Genomic DNA, 20261 nt, shown 5'->3' with positions numbered 1-20261 from the left:
CAACAACAGCCAGTGTTTTATTACCTGTAGCCTAATCTGACTGTTACCTTCAATCTAATGCATTCTAACATCTGATCAGCCATTGAGACAGAACTGTTACCTTCAATCTAATGCATTCTAACATCTGATCAGCCATTGAGATAGAACTGTTACCTTCAATCTAATGCATTCTAACATCTGATCAGCCATTGAGATAGAACTGTTACCTTCAATCTAATGTATTCTAACATCTGATCAGCCATTGAGATAGAACTGTAACCTTCAATCTAATGTATTCTAACATCTGATCAGCCATTGAGATAGAACTGTTACCTTCAATCTAATGCATTCTAACATCTGATCAGCCATTTAGACAGAACTGTTACCATGGTCACACTTGATAACTTCCAATTGAATTAACTAAACTTGGACATTAATAGTTGCATAATAACACAAGGCTACAACAACAATAAACTGAAGTTACAGGCTATTTATTCAATCATTTTACCAGCTCCAGGTAGGCTACACAAGTGACACAAAATGATTTGCAACGACTCCAGTCATTTCAACATATTTATAGTATTAAATGGTACAGTAGCCTAGGTAGGCATAAAGATTAATAGGCTACAGTAGCCTAGGTAGGCATAAAGTTTAATAGGTTACAGTAGCCTAGGTAGGCATAAAGATTAATAGGCTACAGTAGCCTAGATAGGCATAAAGATTAATAGGCTACAGTAGCCTAGATAGGCATAAAGATTAATAGGCTACAGTAGCCTAGATAGGCATAAAGATTAATAGGCTACAGTAGCCTAGATAGGCATACAGATTAATAGGCTACAGTAGCCTAGATAGGCATACAGATTAATAGGCTACAGTAGCCTAGATAGGCATAAAGATTAATAGGCTACAGTAGCCTAGATAGGCATAAAGATTAATAGGCTACAGTAGCCTAGATAGGCATACAGATTAATAGGCTACAGTAGCCTAGATAGGCATAAAGATTAATAGGCTACAGTAGCCTGGATAGGCATACAGATTAATAGGCTACAGTAGCCTAGATAGGCATACAGATTAATAGGCTACAGTAGCCTAGATAGGCATACAGATTAATAGGCTACAGTAGCCTAGATAGGCATAAAGATTAATAGGCTACATTAGCCTAGGTAGGCATAAAGATTAATAGGTTACAGTAGCCTAGGTAGGCATAAAGATTAATAGGCTACAGTAGCCTAGGTAGGCATAAAGTTTAATAGGTTACAGTAGCCTAGGTAGGCATAAAGATTAATAGGCTACAGTAGCCTAGATAGGCATAAAGATTAATAGGCTACAGTAGCCTAGATAGGCATAAAGATTAATAGGCTACAGTAGCCTAGATAGGCATACAGATTAATAGGCTACAGTAGCCTAGATAGGCATACAGATTAATAGGCTACAGTAGCCTAGATAGGCATACAGATTAATAGGCTACAGTAGCCTAGATAGGCATAAAGATTAATAGGCTACATTAGCCTAGATAGGCATACAGATTAATAGGCTACAGTAGCCTAGATAGGCATAAAGATTAATAGGCTACATTAGCCTAGATAGGCATACAGATTAATAGGCTACTTGATGTTCAACAGATGTTTCATCCTCCACATTTAATGTCAGTTTCATTGTGGAGTTTTTCTCATAACAGAAGCACATGATGGAGTTCCAGAACTTTCATTTCACATTTCCACTCCAGAGACCCAAGAACTGAGCATGCGTAGAAACCTTAGTTGATAGGTAATCGACTAGCTGGGCTGTTCTCCAGACTCCGTGTGTAGGGACTTGTACAATGCTTGAACAAGGCTAGTGAAATTGACATTTGTGTCTGTCTGTATTCTTGGTATCTTTCACTAGATGGCAGTAAACACCTGCTGTAACTAGACTTTACAACAACAGTGACCACGTTAACATGCACACCAATATCCCGTTATTATTCTAGGTACTCTGAAGTATTGTGTTTTTAAATTGATGCATGTACACATCTTATCCAATTTACTGTTGTTTCTGCTGTCTCCTCAGGCTGTTTCACATATTATGTTTTCATCTGATTGTCAAAAAAAATCTAACTCAAAAAACAGGCTACCTGTGCGGTTTGATACTCTGTACTGGACTGTATAGCCTACTGGCTACAATTTAGACACATTTCTGCCTATAATTTTCAACATTTGGTAGGCCATTTGTTTGTCAAATATAGTTTGATACATGCAGCTTCTCTTCTGTCATAAATTGTTGCCCCAGAAGACTAAATAAAGTAGTTCTCTCCAGAATAATAATTTACATTGATAGAATGAATGCATTAGTAATCCACTAAAGTTGACCTTTAGTTTAGGGACCGGGGAGAAAACGCAATAACTCCAGAACAGTGGAAAGATTGGTCCTGTGCAAAATGTCCAAATGTCATCAGTCTGAAGGGTTTAGTTTAGGGACCGGGGGAGAAAACTCAATAACTCCAGAACAGTGGAAAGATTGGTCCTGTGCAAAATGTCCAAATGTCATCAGTCTGAACGGTTTTAAGGAAATGAAAAGCTGAGAAAAAGATGACACACATTTCTGATAAGGTTGAAAATACCGTCTGCTTGCATCATATTGTAAAAGATAACACCTCACACTCTCATTCACATTATCTCAAGAGATACTGAAATAAATCCTATTTCTCCACTCCTGTTCCCCAGACTAAATTAACATTTGTTGTTTCATTTAAATACAAGAAATGCATAATTCTTCAGGAGTTAATATTATATTAGATTATGGGCCTACAGTCAGTGTCCAGATTTCAGATAATATTATATTAGATTATAGGCCTACAGTCAGTGTCCAGATTTCAGTTCATATTATATTAGATCATAGGTCTACAGTCAGTGTCCAGATTTCAGTTAATATTATATTAGATTATGGGCCTACAGTCAGTGTCCAGACTTCAGTTAATATTATATTAGATTATAGGTCTACAGTCAGTGTCTAGATTTCAGTTAATATTATATTAGATTATGGGCCTACAGTCAGTGTCCAGATTTTAGTTAATATTATATTAGATTATAGACCTACAGTCAGTGTCCAGACTTCAGTTAATATTATATTAGATTATAGGTCTACAGTCAGTGTCTAGATTTCAGTTAATATTATATTAGATTATGGGCCTACAGTCAGTGTCCAGATTTTAGTTAATATTATATTAGATTATAGACCTACAGTCAGTGTCCAGATTTCAGTTAACGTTACTATTTAATTTAACCCATATGAATTGAAATGAGGAATATTATGTTTATTTATGGCTACAGGGATACTCGTGAACGGGATATCAGAGAACACCGCATTTCCGGGAGAGTAGTGGGGGAAACCATTCACCTCAGAAAGAGGGGTGATATTAATAACGTTTCCTTTCATTATGTGTTGTCGAATTCATAAAAATATATTTTCTGCCATTGTAGTAAGGTTGTTAATACGAGAGGTCTTCAGACTTACCATTTTTTAATTATTTTCCTTGAAAGAACAAGTAGAGGGTTTTGAGTGCTTCTCCCCTATTTGGAAAGTTGGTCTGCCTGCTGTTCAGTCAGAGATATTCTGAGAGAAGGTCTCCTTCTGCTGGACATAAAAACTGTTTAAAACTGTAAAACACTATAGTGTATCTGGAACACTGGGTCATATATCGCAAAGTCAATAGCGAATGTGACTATGTATATATTTATTGTGTATTTAAAGCATATTTCTGCAAGTTTATCAGGTGTCTGCTAGCTTAGCTAGCCATGTTAATGACGAGCTAACTAGCACCGTCAATCAGTGCAATGTAATGTCACGCTAGTTGTTGCTAGCAGGTGATTTATTTGTAATTCAAGACTTCTTTATTGAAATATTAAGTCAATGTTTATTTTCTTACTACCTTAAAGTGTTTATACAAAAAGGGTTGTACTTGTGCTCTGTATTTATGGATTAATGTCACTTCACATTGAGGGCATGTAGCATTACTGTTGTTCCTATCTAACAGTTATCTTGTGTCCTACCTAACCATGTATCATTACTGTTGTTCCTATCTAACAGTTATCTTGTGTCCTACCTAACCATGTATCATTACTGTTGTTCCTATCTAACAGTTATCTTGTGTCCTACCTCACCAGTGAACGTGTGGCTGTGACCATCCTGTCAATGCCTGTCCTGGTGACTCATTTTACATTTTAGTCATTGAGCAGACACTCTTATCCAGAGCAATTTACAGTTGGCCCTGGTGACTCCTGGGCCCTAATTCATAAAGGCAGTGTCTCAGAGCTGATCTAGGATCAGGTCCCCCTCTTCATGTAATCCGATTCATTATGATCTAGGATCAGGTCCCCCTCTCCATGTAATCTGATTCATTATGATCTTGGATCAGGTCCCCCAGTCCATGTAATCTGATTCATTATAATCTAGGATCAGGTCCTCCTCTCCATGTAATCTGATTCATTATGATCTGAGATCAGGTCCCCCCCCTCTCCATGTAATCTGATTCATTATGATCTAGGATCAGGTCCCTCCTCTCCATGTAATCTGATTCATTATGATCTAGTTGTCAGAGCTAGAGTGGTGTTTGTCAGACCATGAGACATCCCGAAAATTTGTCTTCTCATAAAATCGTATGTAGAGTCTGAATGGTTTGGCCAACAAACTATTATGGTACCTCTATTGAAAGCTGAGATTCGTACGAACACGATGGTGTTCTACGTGTTGCTCTAGGAATTACAGCAAACTAACAGGGTGTAAGTGATATTAGGGGGACACAGAAAAACTTTAAATAAATAATATGAATGAAAAATGAATGAATGAATGAATGAACGAAATTTTATTTCCGTGTCAAATCACCAACTGGCAACCCATCCCTTATGGGGTTAATTGCCACATAAACAAACATTACAATAATTCACTGTGGTAATTAAATGATAATTCTCCTTCCGGTGTTCTCTGCATTGAGCATCGCATGAATAGTGAAAAAAATAAGGTAAAAATCAATACATAATAGTAAATAAGGTGATGCAAACAATAATTATATCCCTAGAGCAGTAAAATAATATACATATATACCCACACTGTAAAGTGTAAAGTGTACACTTTGAAAAGAAGGTTGACGATATCCGATCCTCGTTTGCTAAGTCAAACGACACCGCTGGTCCTGCTCACACTGCCCTACCCTGTGCTTTGACCTCTTTCTCCCCTCTCTCTCCAGATGAAATCTCGCGTCTTGTGACGGCCGGCCGCCCAACAAACTGCCCACTTGACCCTATCCCCTCCTCTCTTCTCCAGACCATTTCCGGAGACCTTCTCCCCTTCCTCACCTCGCTCATCAACTCATCCTTGACCGCTGGCTACGTCCCTTCCGTCTTCAAGAGAGCGAGAGTTGCACCCCTTCTGAAAAAACCTACACTCGATCCCTCCGATGTCAACAACTACAGACCAGTATCCCTTCTTTCTTTTCTCTCCAAAACTCTTGAACGCGCCGTCCTTGGCCAGCTCTCTTGCTATCTCTCTCAGAATGACCTTCTTGATCCTAATCAGTCAGGTTTCAAGACTGGGCATTCAACTGAGACTGCTCTTCTCTGTGTCACGGAGGCTCTCCGCACTGCTAAAGCTAACTCTCTCTCCTCTGCTCTCATCCTTCTAGACCTATCTGCTGCCTTTGATACCGTGAACCATCAGATCCTCCTCTCCACCCTCTCCGAGCTGGGCATCTCCGGCGCCGCCCACGCTTGGATTGCGTCCTACCTGACAGGTCGCTCCTACCAGGTGGCATGGCGAGAATCTGTCTCCGCACCACGTGCTCTCACCACTGGTGTCCCCCAGGGCTCTGTTCTTGGCCCACTCCTATTCTCGCTATACACCAAGTCACTTGGCTCTGTCATATCCTCACATGGTCTCTCATATCATTGCTATGCAGATGACACACAATTAATCTTCTCCTTTCCCCCTTCTGACAATCAGGTGGCGAATCGCATCTCTGCATGTCTGGCAGACATATCAGTGTGGATGACGGATCACCACCTCAAGCTGAACCTCGGCAAGACGGAGCTGCTCTTCCTCCCGGGGAAGGACTGCCCGTTCCATGATCTCGCCATCACGGTTGACAACTCCCTTGTGTCCTCCTCCCAGAGTGCTAAGAGCCTTGGTGTGACCCTGGACAACACCCTGTCGTTCTCCACCAACATCAAGGCGGTGACCCGATCCTGTAGGTTCATGCTCTACAACATTCGCAGAGTACGACCCTGCCTCACACAGGAAGTGGCGCAGGTCCTAATCCAGGCACTTGTCATCTCCCGTCTGGATTACTGCAACTCGCTGTTGGCTGGGCTCCCTGCCTGTGCCATTAAACCCCTACAACTCATCCAGAACGCCGCAGCCCGTCTGGTGTTCAACCTTCCCAAGTTCTCTCACGTCACCCCGCTCCTCCGCTCTCTCCACTGGCTTCCAGTCGAAGCTCGCATCCGCTACAAGACCATGGTGCTTGCCTACGGAGCTGTGAGGGGAACGGCACCTCCGTACCTTCAGGCTCTGATCAGGCCCTACACCCAAACAAGGGCACTCCGTTCATCCACCTCTGGCCTGCTCGCCTCCCTACCTCTGAGGAAGCACAGTTCCCGCTCAGCCCAGTCTAAACTGTTCGCTGCTCTGGCACCCCAATGGTGGAACAAGCTCCCTCACGACGCCAGGACAGCGGAGTCAATCACCACCTTCCGGAGACACCTGAAACCCCACCTCTTTAAGGAATACCTAGGATAGGATAAAGTAATCCTTCTAACCCCCCCCCCTTAAAAGATTTAGATGCACTATTGTAAAGTGGTTGTTCCACTGGATATCATAAGGTGAATGCACCAATTTGTAAGTCGCTCTGGATAAGAGCGTCTGCTAAATGACTTAAATGTAAATATATGCACATACATACATATATACATACTGTATATATATACATACATAACATATACAGATAAATAAATACAGAAAAAAATAAACAGAAGGAATTTGAACCCAGTCTGACACAAAGAGAAGATTCATATGGGAGACAAGTCTATACACAATCTATATACACACATACCATTTACCACATAGAAGATTCATATGGGAGACAAGTCTATACACAATCTATATACACACATACCATTTACCACGTAAAAGCTAAATATTTTTACAATTTAATTATAGGTAAACATTTTTCTTATATTCCAGGATTTATCTAAATATTCCACAAACGGAAATACACAATGGACAAAAAAACATTTCAATTTCACCTCATCACTCAGCCACATACTGCCAGGGTATATCTGGTGGTCTTTCTGGAATAAGAGCAAGCGTATATCGTGGTAGAAAAGGAAATAGAGGATTAAATCAGTTTCATTCTCTATTTCGTTGAAGTCACAATAGTTACATAGTCTTTCCTCTTCCATTTCACCACAATACTGACCTGTTTCAATACTCAGAGACAATATCCCTGATCTGGCCTGTTTCAATACGCAGAGGAAATATCCCTGATCTAACCTGTTTCAATACTCAGAGACAATATCCCTGATCTTACCTGTTTCAATACGCAGAGGCAATATCCCTGATCTGACCTGTTTCAATACTCAGAGACAATATCCCTGATCTTACCTGTTTCAATACACAGAGACAATATCCCTGATCTTACCTGTTTCAATACGCAGAGACAATATCCCTGATCTTACCTGTTATACATAATATATCTCTCACACACCAATTCACCCTGAATCAAACTAAATGTTCTCAATTTGGGTTTATGATTCATCTCCTCCACCCATTTTATTTTCATGTTGGATCAACAGTTGTTTTTTAATCATATCTATGTCTCCCTTCATTTGGTTTTGGTACAGATGTTCATAGTTACACTGTTGAAAAAGCTCAGACATTTCAGTTGCCCAGGCTTCCCCTATGGATAGATAAATACAATAATCATGAAAAAGTCATTGATGAAAGAGACTTCAACTAGGACTATAAAATAATGAAGAAACAGTTTAACATTTTGTTATTTTATGGCTTATATTTCTTGTAGAAGTTGATAAATAACACCTGGGGACAAAAACGCCTACATCTTCTGACAAAAAGTGTTAAAATGCATAACATTCCCTTTCAGGATCCATATTTTGGTGTTTATAAGGTAAAGGACACCTTATATTTAAAGCCTTTTTGAATCCACATTTTACACTAAATAAGAACTGATATTTCTTGTGGACAGAAAAGGCACCACATGGTAGGAATGACTCAGCAGAACTCCTACACTAGTTTAGTGGATTCCAAATGTTCCCTCTACTTTATTCTACATTATTAACCTGAAATACTCACTTTACTTGGAAACTGAGTTGCAGTTTAGAGGTTAAACTATGAGCTGCTCTGTCATCTCAAAATGACCCTGTACAGATACTTTCTTATATTCAGTTTCAACTGTAGTCAAGGAGTCACCCTTCACATAACAACAGTAACCAGAGGGTGGAGCTAACAGTCAGTTTCAACTGTAGTCAAGGTGTCACCCTTCATATAACAACAATAACCAGAGGGTGGAGCTAACAGTCAGTTTCAACTGTAGTCAAGGAGTCACCCTTCATATAACAACAGTAACCAGAGGGTGGAGCTAACAGTCAGTTTCAACTGTAGTCAAGGAGTCACCCTTCACATAACAACAGTAACCAGAGGGTGGAGCTAACAGTCAGTTTCAACTGTAGTCAAGGTGTCACCCTTCACATAACAACAGTAACCAGAGGGTGGAGCTAACAGTCAGTTTCAACTGTAGTCAAGGTGTCACCCTTCATATAACAACAGTAACCAGAGGGTGGAGCTAACAGTCAGTTTCAACTGTAGTCAAGGTGTCACCCTTCATATAACAACAGTAACCAGAGGGTGGAGCTAACAGTCAGTTTCAACTGTAGTCAAGGAGTCACCCTTCATATAACAACAGTAACCAGAGGGTGGAGCTAACAGTCAGTTTCAACTGTAGTCAAGGAGTCACCCTTCATATAACAACAGTAACCAGAGGGTGGAGCTAACAGTCAGTTTCAACTGTAGTCAAGGTGTCACCCTTCACATAACAACAGTAACCAGAGGGTGGGGCTAACAGTCAGTTTCAACTGTAGTCAAGGTGTCACCCTTCACATAACAACAGTAACCAGAGGGTGGAGCTAACAGTCAGTTTCAACTGTAGTCAAGGAGTCACCCTTCACATAACAACAGTAACCAGAGGGTGGAGCTAACAGTCAGTTTCAACTGTAGTCAAGGTGTCACCCTTCACATAACAACAGTAACCAGAGGGTGGAGCTAACAGTCAGTTACATGAGACAGCAGTAACGTGACATTGTTCTGAATCTTGCTTAAAAAATGTTATAGTCCTTCTTCAAGACATCTCTCTTACATTATTTTAGCTAAACTTATAATTTACTCGAAATCAGGTTTAGTTGTGTTTTTCCCCTGTAAGGTGTGTACGTGCTGGATAATAACTAAAGGATTGAGAAACCCTGAGATAAACATAAAACCATATAATGTAAAAGCTCCTCCACCATCTTTACCAGACGTTTTACTGATAACATGTAGACCTACTGATTAGTTTCCACTTTGAAAACTGCTGTCTGTCAGCAACTCAGCTCAAGTAGCAGTTCTAACTAGTAATATCTCATTCCTAGTATTCATTCACATACTCTGTCATTTAGAATGAATTATTGTTCATAAATACTTACTTTATTTGTCAGTATTGTCCATATAGTGTTTTCTGCTCTGTCATCTCAAAATGGATCCTGTACAAAATCACATATTTACTTTCAGTCACCTCCTGGGTGGTGCAGTGGTCTAAACCACCCCATCTGAACAGTTTCTCACCAACTGGCCACCTGGTCTATAGAGACTAAATGACTATACACTCTACGCTGCACACCACATCAACGGGGATGTAGTGGAGGGTAAACCCATGTAAACGCGCTTACACACCTTTTTATTTGTAAAATAGCGTTTACTCAACTTTGTATTTTGTTAATTATCGTTTACCACTTCTTATGCGTTTCCAGCGTTAAGTCTAAATTCTATCGCAGAAACCGGGCCCAGGTTGGTCAGCATGATAAAGAATCATATCTCAAGGTTACTCTGTCTATTGAATGTCTGACTACGACCTAACTTTATAATAGTTATATGTAGCCAAGACTTACCAGAGTCTGTACGTCTGTCCTTCAAATCAACACATTTATCCTGCTTCTAATGTTGCAGAGAAATGTGCGCTACATTTTGTAACCACAGTTACTTTCATTTTCATATGAGGAAACACGTCAATTTGCACCACTGGTGTATGGGTAAATAATGATGACAGAAGAGATCTACTAACTAGTAATAATATGTAATTCCAGGTATTCATTATCTTACTCTGTCCTTTATTGTTCAGAAATACTTTATTTGTACTTCTCTCCATGTAGTGTGTTTCCTCTTTTGTCATCTCACCATGGATCCTGCACTCAGCCGTCTCCCCACCCTGATAATAGAGTGTTTTATTGGAATCTTCCACTAGATGGCAGTAAACACCTGCTGTAACTAGACTTTACAACAGCATTCCTTATTCATAAAGGCAGTGTCTCAAAGGAGGAGTGCTGAACCAGGATCAGCTCCCCCTGTCTATGTAATCTGATTCATTATGATCTAGGATCAGGTCCCCCCCTCTCCATGTAATCTGATTCATTATGATCTAGGATCAGGTCCCCCTCTCCATGTAATCTGATTCATTATGATCTAGGATCAGGTCCCTCCTCTCCATGTAATCTGATTCATTATGATCTAGGATCAGGTCCCCCCTCTCCATGTAATCTGATTCATTATGATCTAGGATCAGGTCCCCCCTCTCCATGTAATCTGATTCATTATGATCTAGGATCAGGTCCCCCCTCTCCATGTAATCTGATTCATTATGATCTAGGATCAGGTCCCTCCTCTCCATGTAATCTGATTCATTATGATCTAGGATCAGGTCCCTCCTCTCCATGTAATCTGATTCATTATGATCTAGGATCAGGTCCCTCCTCTCCATGTAATCTGATTCATTATGATCTAGGATCAGGTCCCCCCCTCTCCATGTAATCTGATTCATTATGATCTAGGATCAGGTCCCCCCTCTCCATGTAATCTGATTCATTATGATCTAAAATCAGGTCCTCCTCTCCATGTAATCTGATTCATTATGATCTAGGATCAGGTCCCCCTCTCCATGTAATCTGATTCATTATGATCTAGGATCAGGTCCCCCCTCTCCATGCAATCTGATTCATTATGATTCATCATTATGCTTTGTTTGGCTACTTGTTGTCCATTGTCTGAAGACGCCTATTGTGGTGAAATGTCAGGAACACATTTTTTTAAATGTACTTTTAATCGTTTTAGAAACGTTTAAATGACCCACATGGATTCTAACTGGGGATTCAGCTAAAACTTGTATTTTTGGGACCAAATAAATTGATACCAACAGTGGACAATTCACAGCAAAAGCATGGAGCTACAACTGTCAAGAGGAGAACAGGGGGAGTATTCCCCTTGGAGAACCCAGAGTGCAACACTGAAGAAAAACATATTGGAGAATAACAACAATCTCAATCTGAAGCTCTAAAGAAAAAATAGGAATTGTGAAAATCAGGAACACCATTCTTCCTCCTGTCCACCTATTGTCCCTGTATGAATCAGGACCACCATTCTTCCTCCTGTCCACCTATTGTCCCTGTATGAATCAGGAACACCATTCTTCCTCCTGTCCAACCATTGTCCCTGTATGAATCAGGACCATCATTCTTCCTCCTGTCCACCTATTGTCCCTGTATGAATCAGGAACACCATTCTTCCTCCTGTCCACCTATTGTCCCTGTATGAATCAGGACCACCATTCTTCCTCCTGTCCACCTATTGTCCCTGTATGAATCAGGACCACCATTCTTCCTCCTGTCCACCTATTGTCCCTGTATGAATCAGGACCACCATTCTTCCTCCTGTCCACCTATTGTCCCTGTATGAATCAGGACCACCATTCTTCCTCCTGTCCACCTATTGTCCCTGTATGAATCAGGAACACCATTCTTCCTCCTGTCCACCTATTGTCCCTGTATGAATCAGGAACACCATTCTTCCTCCTGTCCACCTATTGTCCCTGTATGAATCAGGACCACCATTCTTCCTCCTGCCCACCTATTGTCCCTGTATGAATCAGGACCACCATTCTTCCTCCTGTCCACCTATTGTCCCTGTATGAATCAGGACCACCATTCTTCCTCCTGTCCACCTATTGTCCCTGTATGAATCAGGACCACCATTCTTCCTCCTGTCCACCTATTGTCCCTGTATGAATCAGGACCACCATTCTTCCTCCTGTCCACCTATTGTCCCTGTATGAATCAGGAACACCATTCTTCCGCCTGTCCACCTATTGTCCCTGTATGAATCAGGACCACCATTTTTCCTCCTGCCCCACCTATTGTCCCTGTATGAATATTAGTTGGCATCTAATTGAAGAACATACTGCTTTATAGATCCCAGCCTGACAAACAATTGTCTGGACCTTACTTTGGACACTTGCACTGGGCCTCCATTGAGTCTCCATGTGTCAAGCAGTACAGAGAAACCCCCTCTAGATGACAGCAGAGGCTCTTGGATCTACCCTGTCTATCCACCAGTTTAGTGACCTTGTTCCATCAATATGTCCATACTACTTCACAACCCATTTCAGGTCTTGACCAGCAATGTCCCATTGGGCTCAACCAAGCCGAGAGTGAGGTTCTAGAAAGAGGACTGACTTTCATACCAACTCCTAAACAGGTGGACTGACTTTCATACCAACTTCTAAACAGGTGGAGTGACTTTCATACCAACTCCTAAACAGGTGGACTGGCTTTCATACCAACTCCTAAACAGGTGGACTGACTTTCATACCAACTCCTAAACAGGTGGACTGACTTTCATACCAACTCCTAAACAGGTGGACTGACTTTCATACCAACTCCTAAACAGGTGGACTGACTTTCATATCAGCTCCTAAACAGGTGGGCTGACTTTCATACCAACTCCTAAACAGGTGGACTGACTTTCATACCAACTCCTAAACAGGTGGACTGATTTTCATACCAACTCCTAAACAGGTGGACTGACTTTCATACCAACTCCTAAACAGGTGGACTGACTTTCATACCAACTCCTAAACAGGTGGACTGACTTTCATACCAACTCCTAAACAGGTGGACTGACTTTCATACCAACTCCTAAACAGGTGGACTGACTTTCATACCAACTCCTAAACAGGTGGACTGGGAGGAGCTCCGGAGGGGATCTACACGTCTATCATAGAAGATTGAAGTTATCAGATCATTGTGAAAATGAAACAGATTTTCCTCAGATACTATTTCCAAACCCCTCACATTTGGAACCTCAGTTGGAGTCAGAAACTATACAGACTCTGATACGTAGGGATGTGACTTCCTTTTCACAATTCAGAACCAGACCTTTTTTATCAGCTTAACCTTACAAATGGTTAAAAACCAAGCTCTAGAAATATAGTGATTAAACCAGCAGATAAGGGGCTCAGACTGTTGTAATGGATGAAGTGAATATCTTCTTGAAGCCAATAGACAATAGGATCATGTTAAACACTATGTTCCATTGTCCCACTCAACACAACCAGAAAACACAAAGATGAATCCAGGAGATAAACTGTATGAGGATAAGTACATTACAGATAAACAGATGGTCTGTCTTTTTGGGACAGATTCTCCAAGGCCTAGGCAGTTGTACTTACTGCCTAAAATGCATATCTCCTGAGACGTGGGCGGTTCCCTTCGGCTGACCAATAGTAAATGATTGTGTCTCAGAGACGTGGGCGGTTCCCTGCGGCTGACCAATAGGAAGTGATTGTGTCTCAGAGACGTGGGCGGTTCCCTGCAGCTGACCAATAGGAAGTGATTGTGTCTCAGAGACGTGGGCGGTTCCCTGCAGCTGACCAATAGTAAATGATTGTGTCTCAGAGACGTGGGCGGTTCCCTGCGGCTGACCAATAGGAAGTGATTGTGTCTCAGAGACGTGGGCGGTTCCCTGCAGCTGACCAATAGTAAATGATTGTGTCTCAGAGACGTGGGCGGTTCTCTGCGGCTGACCAATAGGAAGTGATTGTGTCTCAGAGACGTGGGCGGTTCCCTGCGGCTGACCAATAGGAAGTGATTGTGTCTCAGAGACGTGGGCGGTTCCCTGCAGCTGACCAATAGGAAGTGATTGTGTCTCAGAATATTACTATATTGCTGAATATATAGACTTTTATTGCTGAATATATAGACTTTTATATCAACCCTCTATCCCAGAAACACCCAGCTATGTTCAGGGTACTGATGAATGACGGGTTTATTACTATTGTAGTACTCTTTTTATTAACTTCTTTGGGCTAGGGGGCAGTATTTTCACATCCGGATAAAAAACGTACCCGATTTAATCTGGTTACTACTCCTGCCCAGTAACTAGAATATGCATATACTTATTACATATGGATAGAAAACACCCTAAAGTTTCTAAAACTGTTTGAATTGTGTCTGTGAGTATAACAGAACTCATTTGGCAGGCAAAAACCTGAGAAGGTTTCAGGCAGGAAGTGGCCTGTCTGACAAGGTGTCGTTCTTCTTGTCTCTGTTTATTGAAGAGTGAGGATCTTAGCTGTAACGTGACACTTCCTACGGCTCCAATAGGCTCTCAGAGCCCGGGAAAAACCTGAACGATGACGAGGCAGCCTCAGGCTGAAACACATAATCGCCTTTGCCAAGTGGCCCATCAGAGGACAATGGAATTAGGCGCGTGCCTGATTCGACCCAGTGATATATTTTCCTTCGGCTGTTTACCTAATTGCAGATTCCCGGTCGGAATATTATCGCTTTTTAACGAGAAAAATGGCATAAAAATTGATTTTAAACAGCGGTTGACATGCTTCGAAGTATGGTAATGAAATATTTAGAAATCTTTTGTCACGAAATGCGCCGTGCGCACGACCCTTATTTACCATTCGGATAGTGTCTAGAACGCACGAACAAAACGCCGCTGTTGGAACATAACTATGGATTATTTTGGACCAAACCAACATTTGTTATTGAAGTAGAAGTCCTGGGAGTGCATTCTGACGAAGAACAGGAAAGGTAATCAAAACTTTTCTAATAGTAAATCTGACTTTGGTGAGTGCTAAACTTGGTGGCTGTCTAAATAGCTAGCCCTGTGATGCCGGGCTATCTACTTAGAATATTGCAAAATGTGCTTTCACCTAAAAAGCTATTTTAAAATCGGACATATCGAGTGCATAGAGGAGCTCTGTATCTATAATTCTTAAAATAATTGTTATGCTTTTTGTGAACATTTATCGTGAGTAATTTATATGAACTTGATTGTTCACAAAAAACATAACAATTATTTTAAGAATTATAGGTTAACTTACACAGCGACTCAACTTTCATAGAAGTTGTTCAGGAAACCTAAACCCGATGCTAAACCTTAAAACTTACTTCATATATGATGCAGGAGCCAAGCCTGAAAAGAGCTGGTGGAGCTGTGGAAATATTCTCTCTTCTTCTTCTGTATCTCGCAACCAACATTAATATTCTCTTTTCCTCGTCCCTCGATTTGAACGTAAAAATAAATGCTTCTTTCAACAAAAGGTGAAATGACATGTCAATCAGCATCAAACTGCCAGTAGCGAATTACATTTTGGGGAGGCACTGGACACCCCTGACATCTGAATGCCACCTCGGACACCTCAAACTCCGCCCCTGTTGTAATACGGCCTGGATTCGAACCAGGGTGTCTGTACTGATCCTCTAGCACTGAGATGCAGTGCCTTAGACCGGTGAGCCACTCAGGAGCCCTAGAGATGTAAATAAATGGTGTTTCTTTAAAAAGATGGACCTGGCTGACATGGACGGTTTCCTCACCTTATTCTCCTTGTGGTTATCCATGGTTGTTGGTTATTTACCGGGTAACAACAAGTGAAAACGAAACAAGGACTGAAGCACTCCTTATTTTACTCAATTAGCGACTGAATGAAATGATGTTTCTTTGAAAAGATGGGCGTCTGATATGAAACATACATACAAGGGTAAAGGATCCACAGACACAGAGGCTGATATGAAACATACATACAAGGGTAAAGGATCCACAGACACAGAGGCTGATTATCTTTCTGCACATCTCTTTATTTACAACGCTGGTTGCCATGGTTAACACAAACACAGGACATTAAGTGCTACCTGAATTGACTCAGAATAGTAACATAAGTGTAGTCCTACAGTGAGGTCACAGAGAGGTCAAACAGGTGTGTGTGTTAGTCAGATTACCCAGTGTCCACAGCAACACTATTGATGATTCTCTACTCCCAGTGTAGTGGTGTACTGTGGTCTTAGTCCCCCCTCATTACCATTATTTACCATGACGTCTCTATGAAAAGTCATCTGACCATAGAGTCTTGAAGTGTTAATACTTTCTGGATCTTGTCAGAGCCTGCTGGACATTAAAACTGGTTCTTCCCTTATTGAAATGGTGAATAAAGGAACACACAGCTTTCATTTTCAATAAAGACAAAATGAAGAAAAGTTTAGAGAGTTAATGTATGATTTAATACGGCCTGTACCTCTGTATTGCAGCAAGTCAAATAAAGATGAGTGGAAACAGGAAGTGTGACTTCTTTCCCTAAAGTGAACATTGGAGACATGACTCTGATCATACTGTCCCTTTAATAGTGGAGACATAACTCTGATCATTCTCCTGTATAGATACTGTTCCTATCATAGTGGCTTTTAGACTGGTCCCGTTACTGCTATGAATTCAATGCCACATTTCAGATTTCTCCTATATTACCAATTAGCAGAGTACCTTCTAGGAGCGGAGAAAATGCATTTCTCTAGACAATTGGAACACCTGGACCAAATGCCTTGTATAAAGTCCTGCACTTAATGTTGGAATCAGGTATGTTATATTATCTGTTGACAGTCTGAATGAATGCATTGATAAATGCCTCTAACCACAGATAACATCTACAGACTGTGCAGGGTGTCTGGGTAAAGAACAACATCTGATGAAACTATGGAAACCAAAATATAAATGCAACATACAACAATTTCAAACATTTACTGAGTTACAGTTCATATAAGGACATTGGTAATTTGAAGAAGTATTCAGAAACATATTCTATTCTAACTTACAATAAAAGTGAAGTGACTCCAAAATGACAGGACATTATTCACCATTCAGTTTCTATTAGGAAAAACATCATCCAAAACACAACCAAGACAAACTGCAAATGAATTCAACAGGTTTGTAGAATCACAAACTATATGTAGTTAAGGAGAAGTGTATCTTTAAAATGGTGTAAAATAGTCGTATGTTTGAGAACTTTGAATTATGACATTTTGTTGTTTTGAATTTGGCGCTCTGATTTTCACTGGCTGTTGAATAGTGTTAACCGTGGGTGGGACGTTAGCGTCCCACCTGCCCAAGTGAGGTTAATCACTGCAAGCAAGGAAAATGGGACCAAATACTAAAGGTGACATTGGCTGGAAGACCAACAAAGTCCCCTGTCCCCGAGGTGAAGAGGACACCTCCAGTCTATGGGTCTGGTCCCCTGGCCAGGATGGAAACTAATACCTCCAGTCTATGGGTCTGGTCCCCTGGCCAGGATGGAAACTAATACCTCCAGTCTATGGGTCTGGTCCCCTGGCCAGGATGGAAACTAATACCTCCAGTCTATGGGTCTGGTCCCCTGGCCAGGATGGAAACTAATACCTCCAGTCTATGGGTCTGGTCCCCTGGCCAGGATGGAAACTAATACCTCCAGTCTATGGGTCTGGTCCCCTGGCCAGGATGGAAACTAATACCTCCAGTCTATGGGTCTGGTCCCCTGGCCAGGATGGAAACTAATACCTCCAGTCTATGGGTCTGGTCCCCTGGCCAGGATGGAAACTAATACCTCCAGTCTATGGGTCTGGTCCCCTGGCCAGGATGGAAACTAATACCTCCAGTCTATGGGTCTGGTCCCCTGGCCAGGATGGAAACTAATACCTCCAGTCTATGGGTCTGGTCCTCTGGCCAGGATGGAAACTAATACCTCCAGTCTATGGGTCTGGTCCCCTGGCCAGGATGGAAACTAATACCTCCAGTCTATGGGTCTGGTCCCCTGGCCAGGATGGAAACTAATACCTCCAGTCTATGGGTCTGGTCCCCTGGCCAGGATGGAAACTAATACCTCCAGTCTATGGGTCTGGTCCCCTGGCTAGGATGGAAACTAATACCTCCAGTCTATGGGTCTGGTCCCCTGGCCAGGATGGAAACTAATACCTCCAGTCTATGGGTCTGGTCCCCTGGCTAGGATGGAAACTAATACCTCCAGTCTATGGGTCTGGTCCCCTGGCTAGGATGGAAACTAATACCTCCAGTCTATGGGTCTGGTCCCCTGGCCAGGATGGAAACTAATACCTCCAGTCTATGGGTCTGGTCCCCTGGCCAGGATGGAAACTAATACCTCCAGTCTATGGGTCTGGTCCCCTGGCCAGGATGGAAACTAATACCTCCAGTCTATGGGTCTGGTCCTCTGGCCAGGATGGAAACTAATACCTCCAGTCTATGGGTCTGGTCCCCTGGCCAGGATGGAAACTAATACCTCCAGTCTATGGGTCTGGTCCCCTGGCCAGGATGGAAACTAATACCTCCAGTCTATGGGTCTGGTCCCCTGGCCAGGATGGAAACTAATACCTCCAGTCTATGGGTCTGGTCCTCTGGCCAGGATGGAAACTAATACCTCCAGTCTATGGGTCTGGTCCTCTGGCCAGGATGGAAACTAATACCTCCAGTCTATGGGTCTGGTCCCCTGGCTAGGATGGAAACTAATACCTCCAGTCTATGGGTCTGGTCCCCTGGCCAGGATGGAAACTAATACCTCCAGTCTATGGGTCTGGTCCCCTGGCTAGGATGGAAACTAATACCTCCAGTCTATGGGTCTGGTCCCCTGGCTAGGATGGAAACTAATACCTCCAGTCTATGGGTCTGGTCCCCTGGCCAGGATGGAAACTAATACCTCCAGTCTATGGGTCTGGTCCCCTGGCCAGGATGGAAACTAATACCTCCAGTCTATGGGTCTGGTCCCCTGGACAGGATGGAAACTAATACCTCCAGTCTATGGGTCTGGTCCCCTGGCCAGGATGGAAACTAATACCTCCAGTCTATGGGTCTGGTCCCCTGGCCAGGATGGAAACTAATACCTCCAGTCTATGGGTCTGGTCCTCTGGCCAGGATGGAAACTAATACCTCCAGTCTATGGGTCTGGTCCCTGGACAGGGCTAGATATTACCTGGATGGAAACCAATACTTCCACTCTTTCAGGTTGTTGATGAGGTCACATGAAGAAGTACATGGTCCTCGCCTGCAAAGAGGACATCATCCAAGAGGTATTAGAAGTCTGTGATCAGAGATAAGAGAGGACAAAATCCCAGAGGTATTAGAGGTAATTGTATTTATGATATATTTATGTATGGATCCCCATTAGCTGCTGCAGGAGCTACTCTTCCTGGGGTTCGGCAACATTTCAAAAATATGACAATACATTAACAATATATTTCACAACACACGATGTGTGCCCTCAGGCCCCTACTCCACTACCTATCTACAACACCTAATCCATGTGTATGTGTGTTTGTACAGCATCATACAGTAGTGAAAACAGAATGATTAGTGTCCTGTTTTGTGTGAATTTAAAAGCTTCCTCTTCAACTGAATTAGACCCATTTCTATGTACTGAACACAACCCTTGTTACTGTACTGTCATATTGTGATCAATATTAAAACATTTCCACCTCTCTTCTTCCATCTATTACTGTACTGTCATATTGTGATCAATATTAAAACATTTCCACCTCTCTTCTTCCATCTATTACTGTACTGTCATATTGTGATCAATATTAAAACATTTCCACCTCTCTTCTTCCATCTATTACTGTACTGTCATATTCTGATCAATATTAAAACATTTCCACCTCTCTTCTTCCATCTATTACTGTACTGTCATATTCTGATCAATATTAAAACATTTCCACCTCTCTTCTTCCATCTATTACTGTACTGTCATATTGTGATCAATATTAAAACATTTCCACCTCTCTTCTTCCATCTGGTTGATGACCCTTTATTAGTCACATCTGTCACATCATTTCATTCAGTTGAATTAAGTTTATACACAACCCAGATTGTTGTGTCAAGAATTTGACAAATAAACA

At 41.8% G+C, this 20261-nt stretch overlaps 1 long non-coding RNA gene across 1 annotated transcript; it reads right to left on the bottom strand.

Annotated features, from left to right (window-relative positions):
• Positions 1 to 6810: 6810 nt before the first annotated feature.
• On the bottom strand, positions 6811 to 10463 carry LOC123732655 (uncharacterized). Its single transcript, XR_006763331.1, has 3 exons — positions 10164 to 10463; positions 9702 to 9758; positions 6811 to 7906 (listed from the first exon to the last, which is right to left on the bottom strand). It is a non-coding gene; the product is annotated as an uncharacterized lncRNA (long non-coding RNA).
• Between the last annotated feature and the right edge of the window lie 9798 nt (positions 10464 to 20261).

Source organism: Salmo salar, unplaced genomic scaffold, assembly GCF_905237065.1.
Source record: "Salmo salar unplaced genomic scaffold, Ssal_v3.1, whole genome shotgun sequence".
Lineage (NCBI taxonomy): Eukaryota > Metazoa > Chordata > Actinopteri > Salmoniformes > Salmonidae > Salmo > Salmo salar.
The sequence above is the reverse complement of the archived record's forward strand: the minus strand, read 5'-3'. Positions and strand labels throughout refer to the sequence as shown.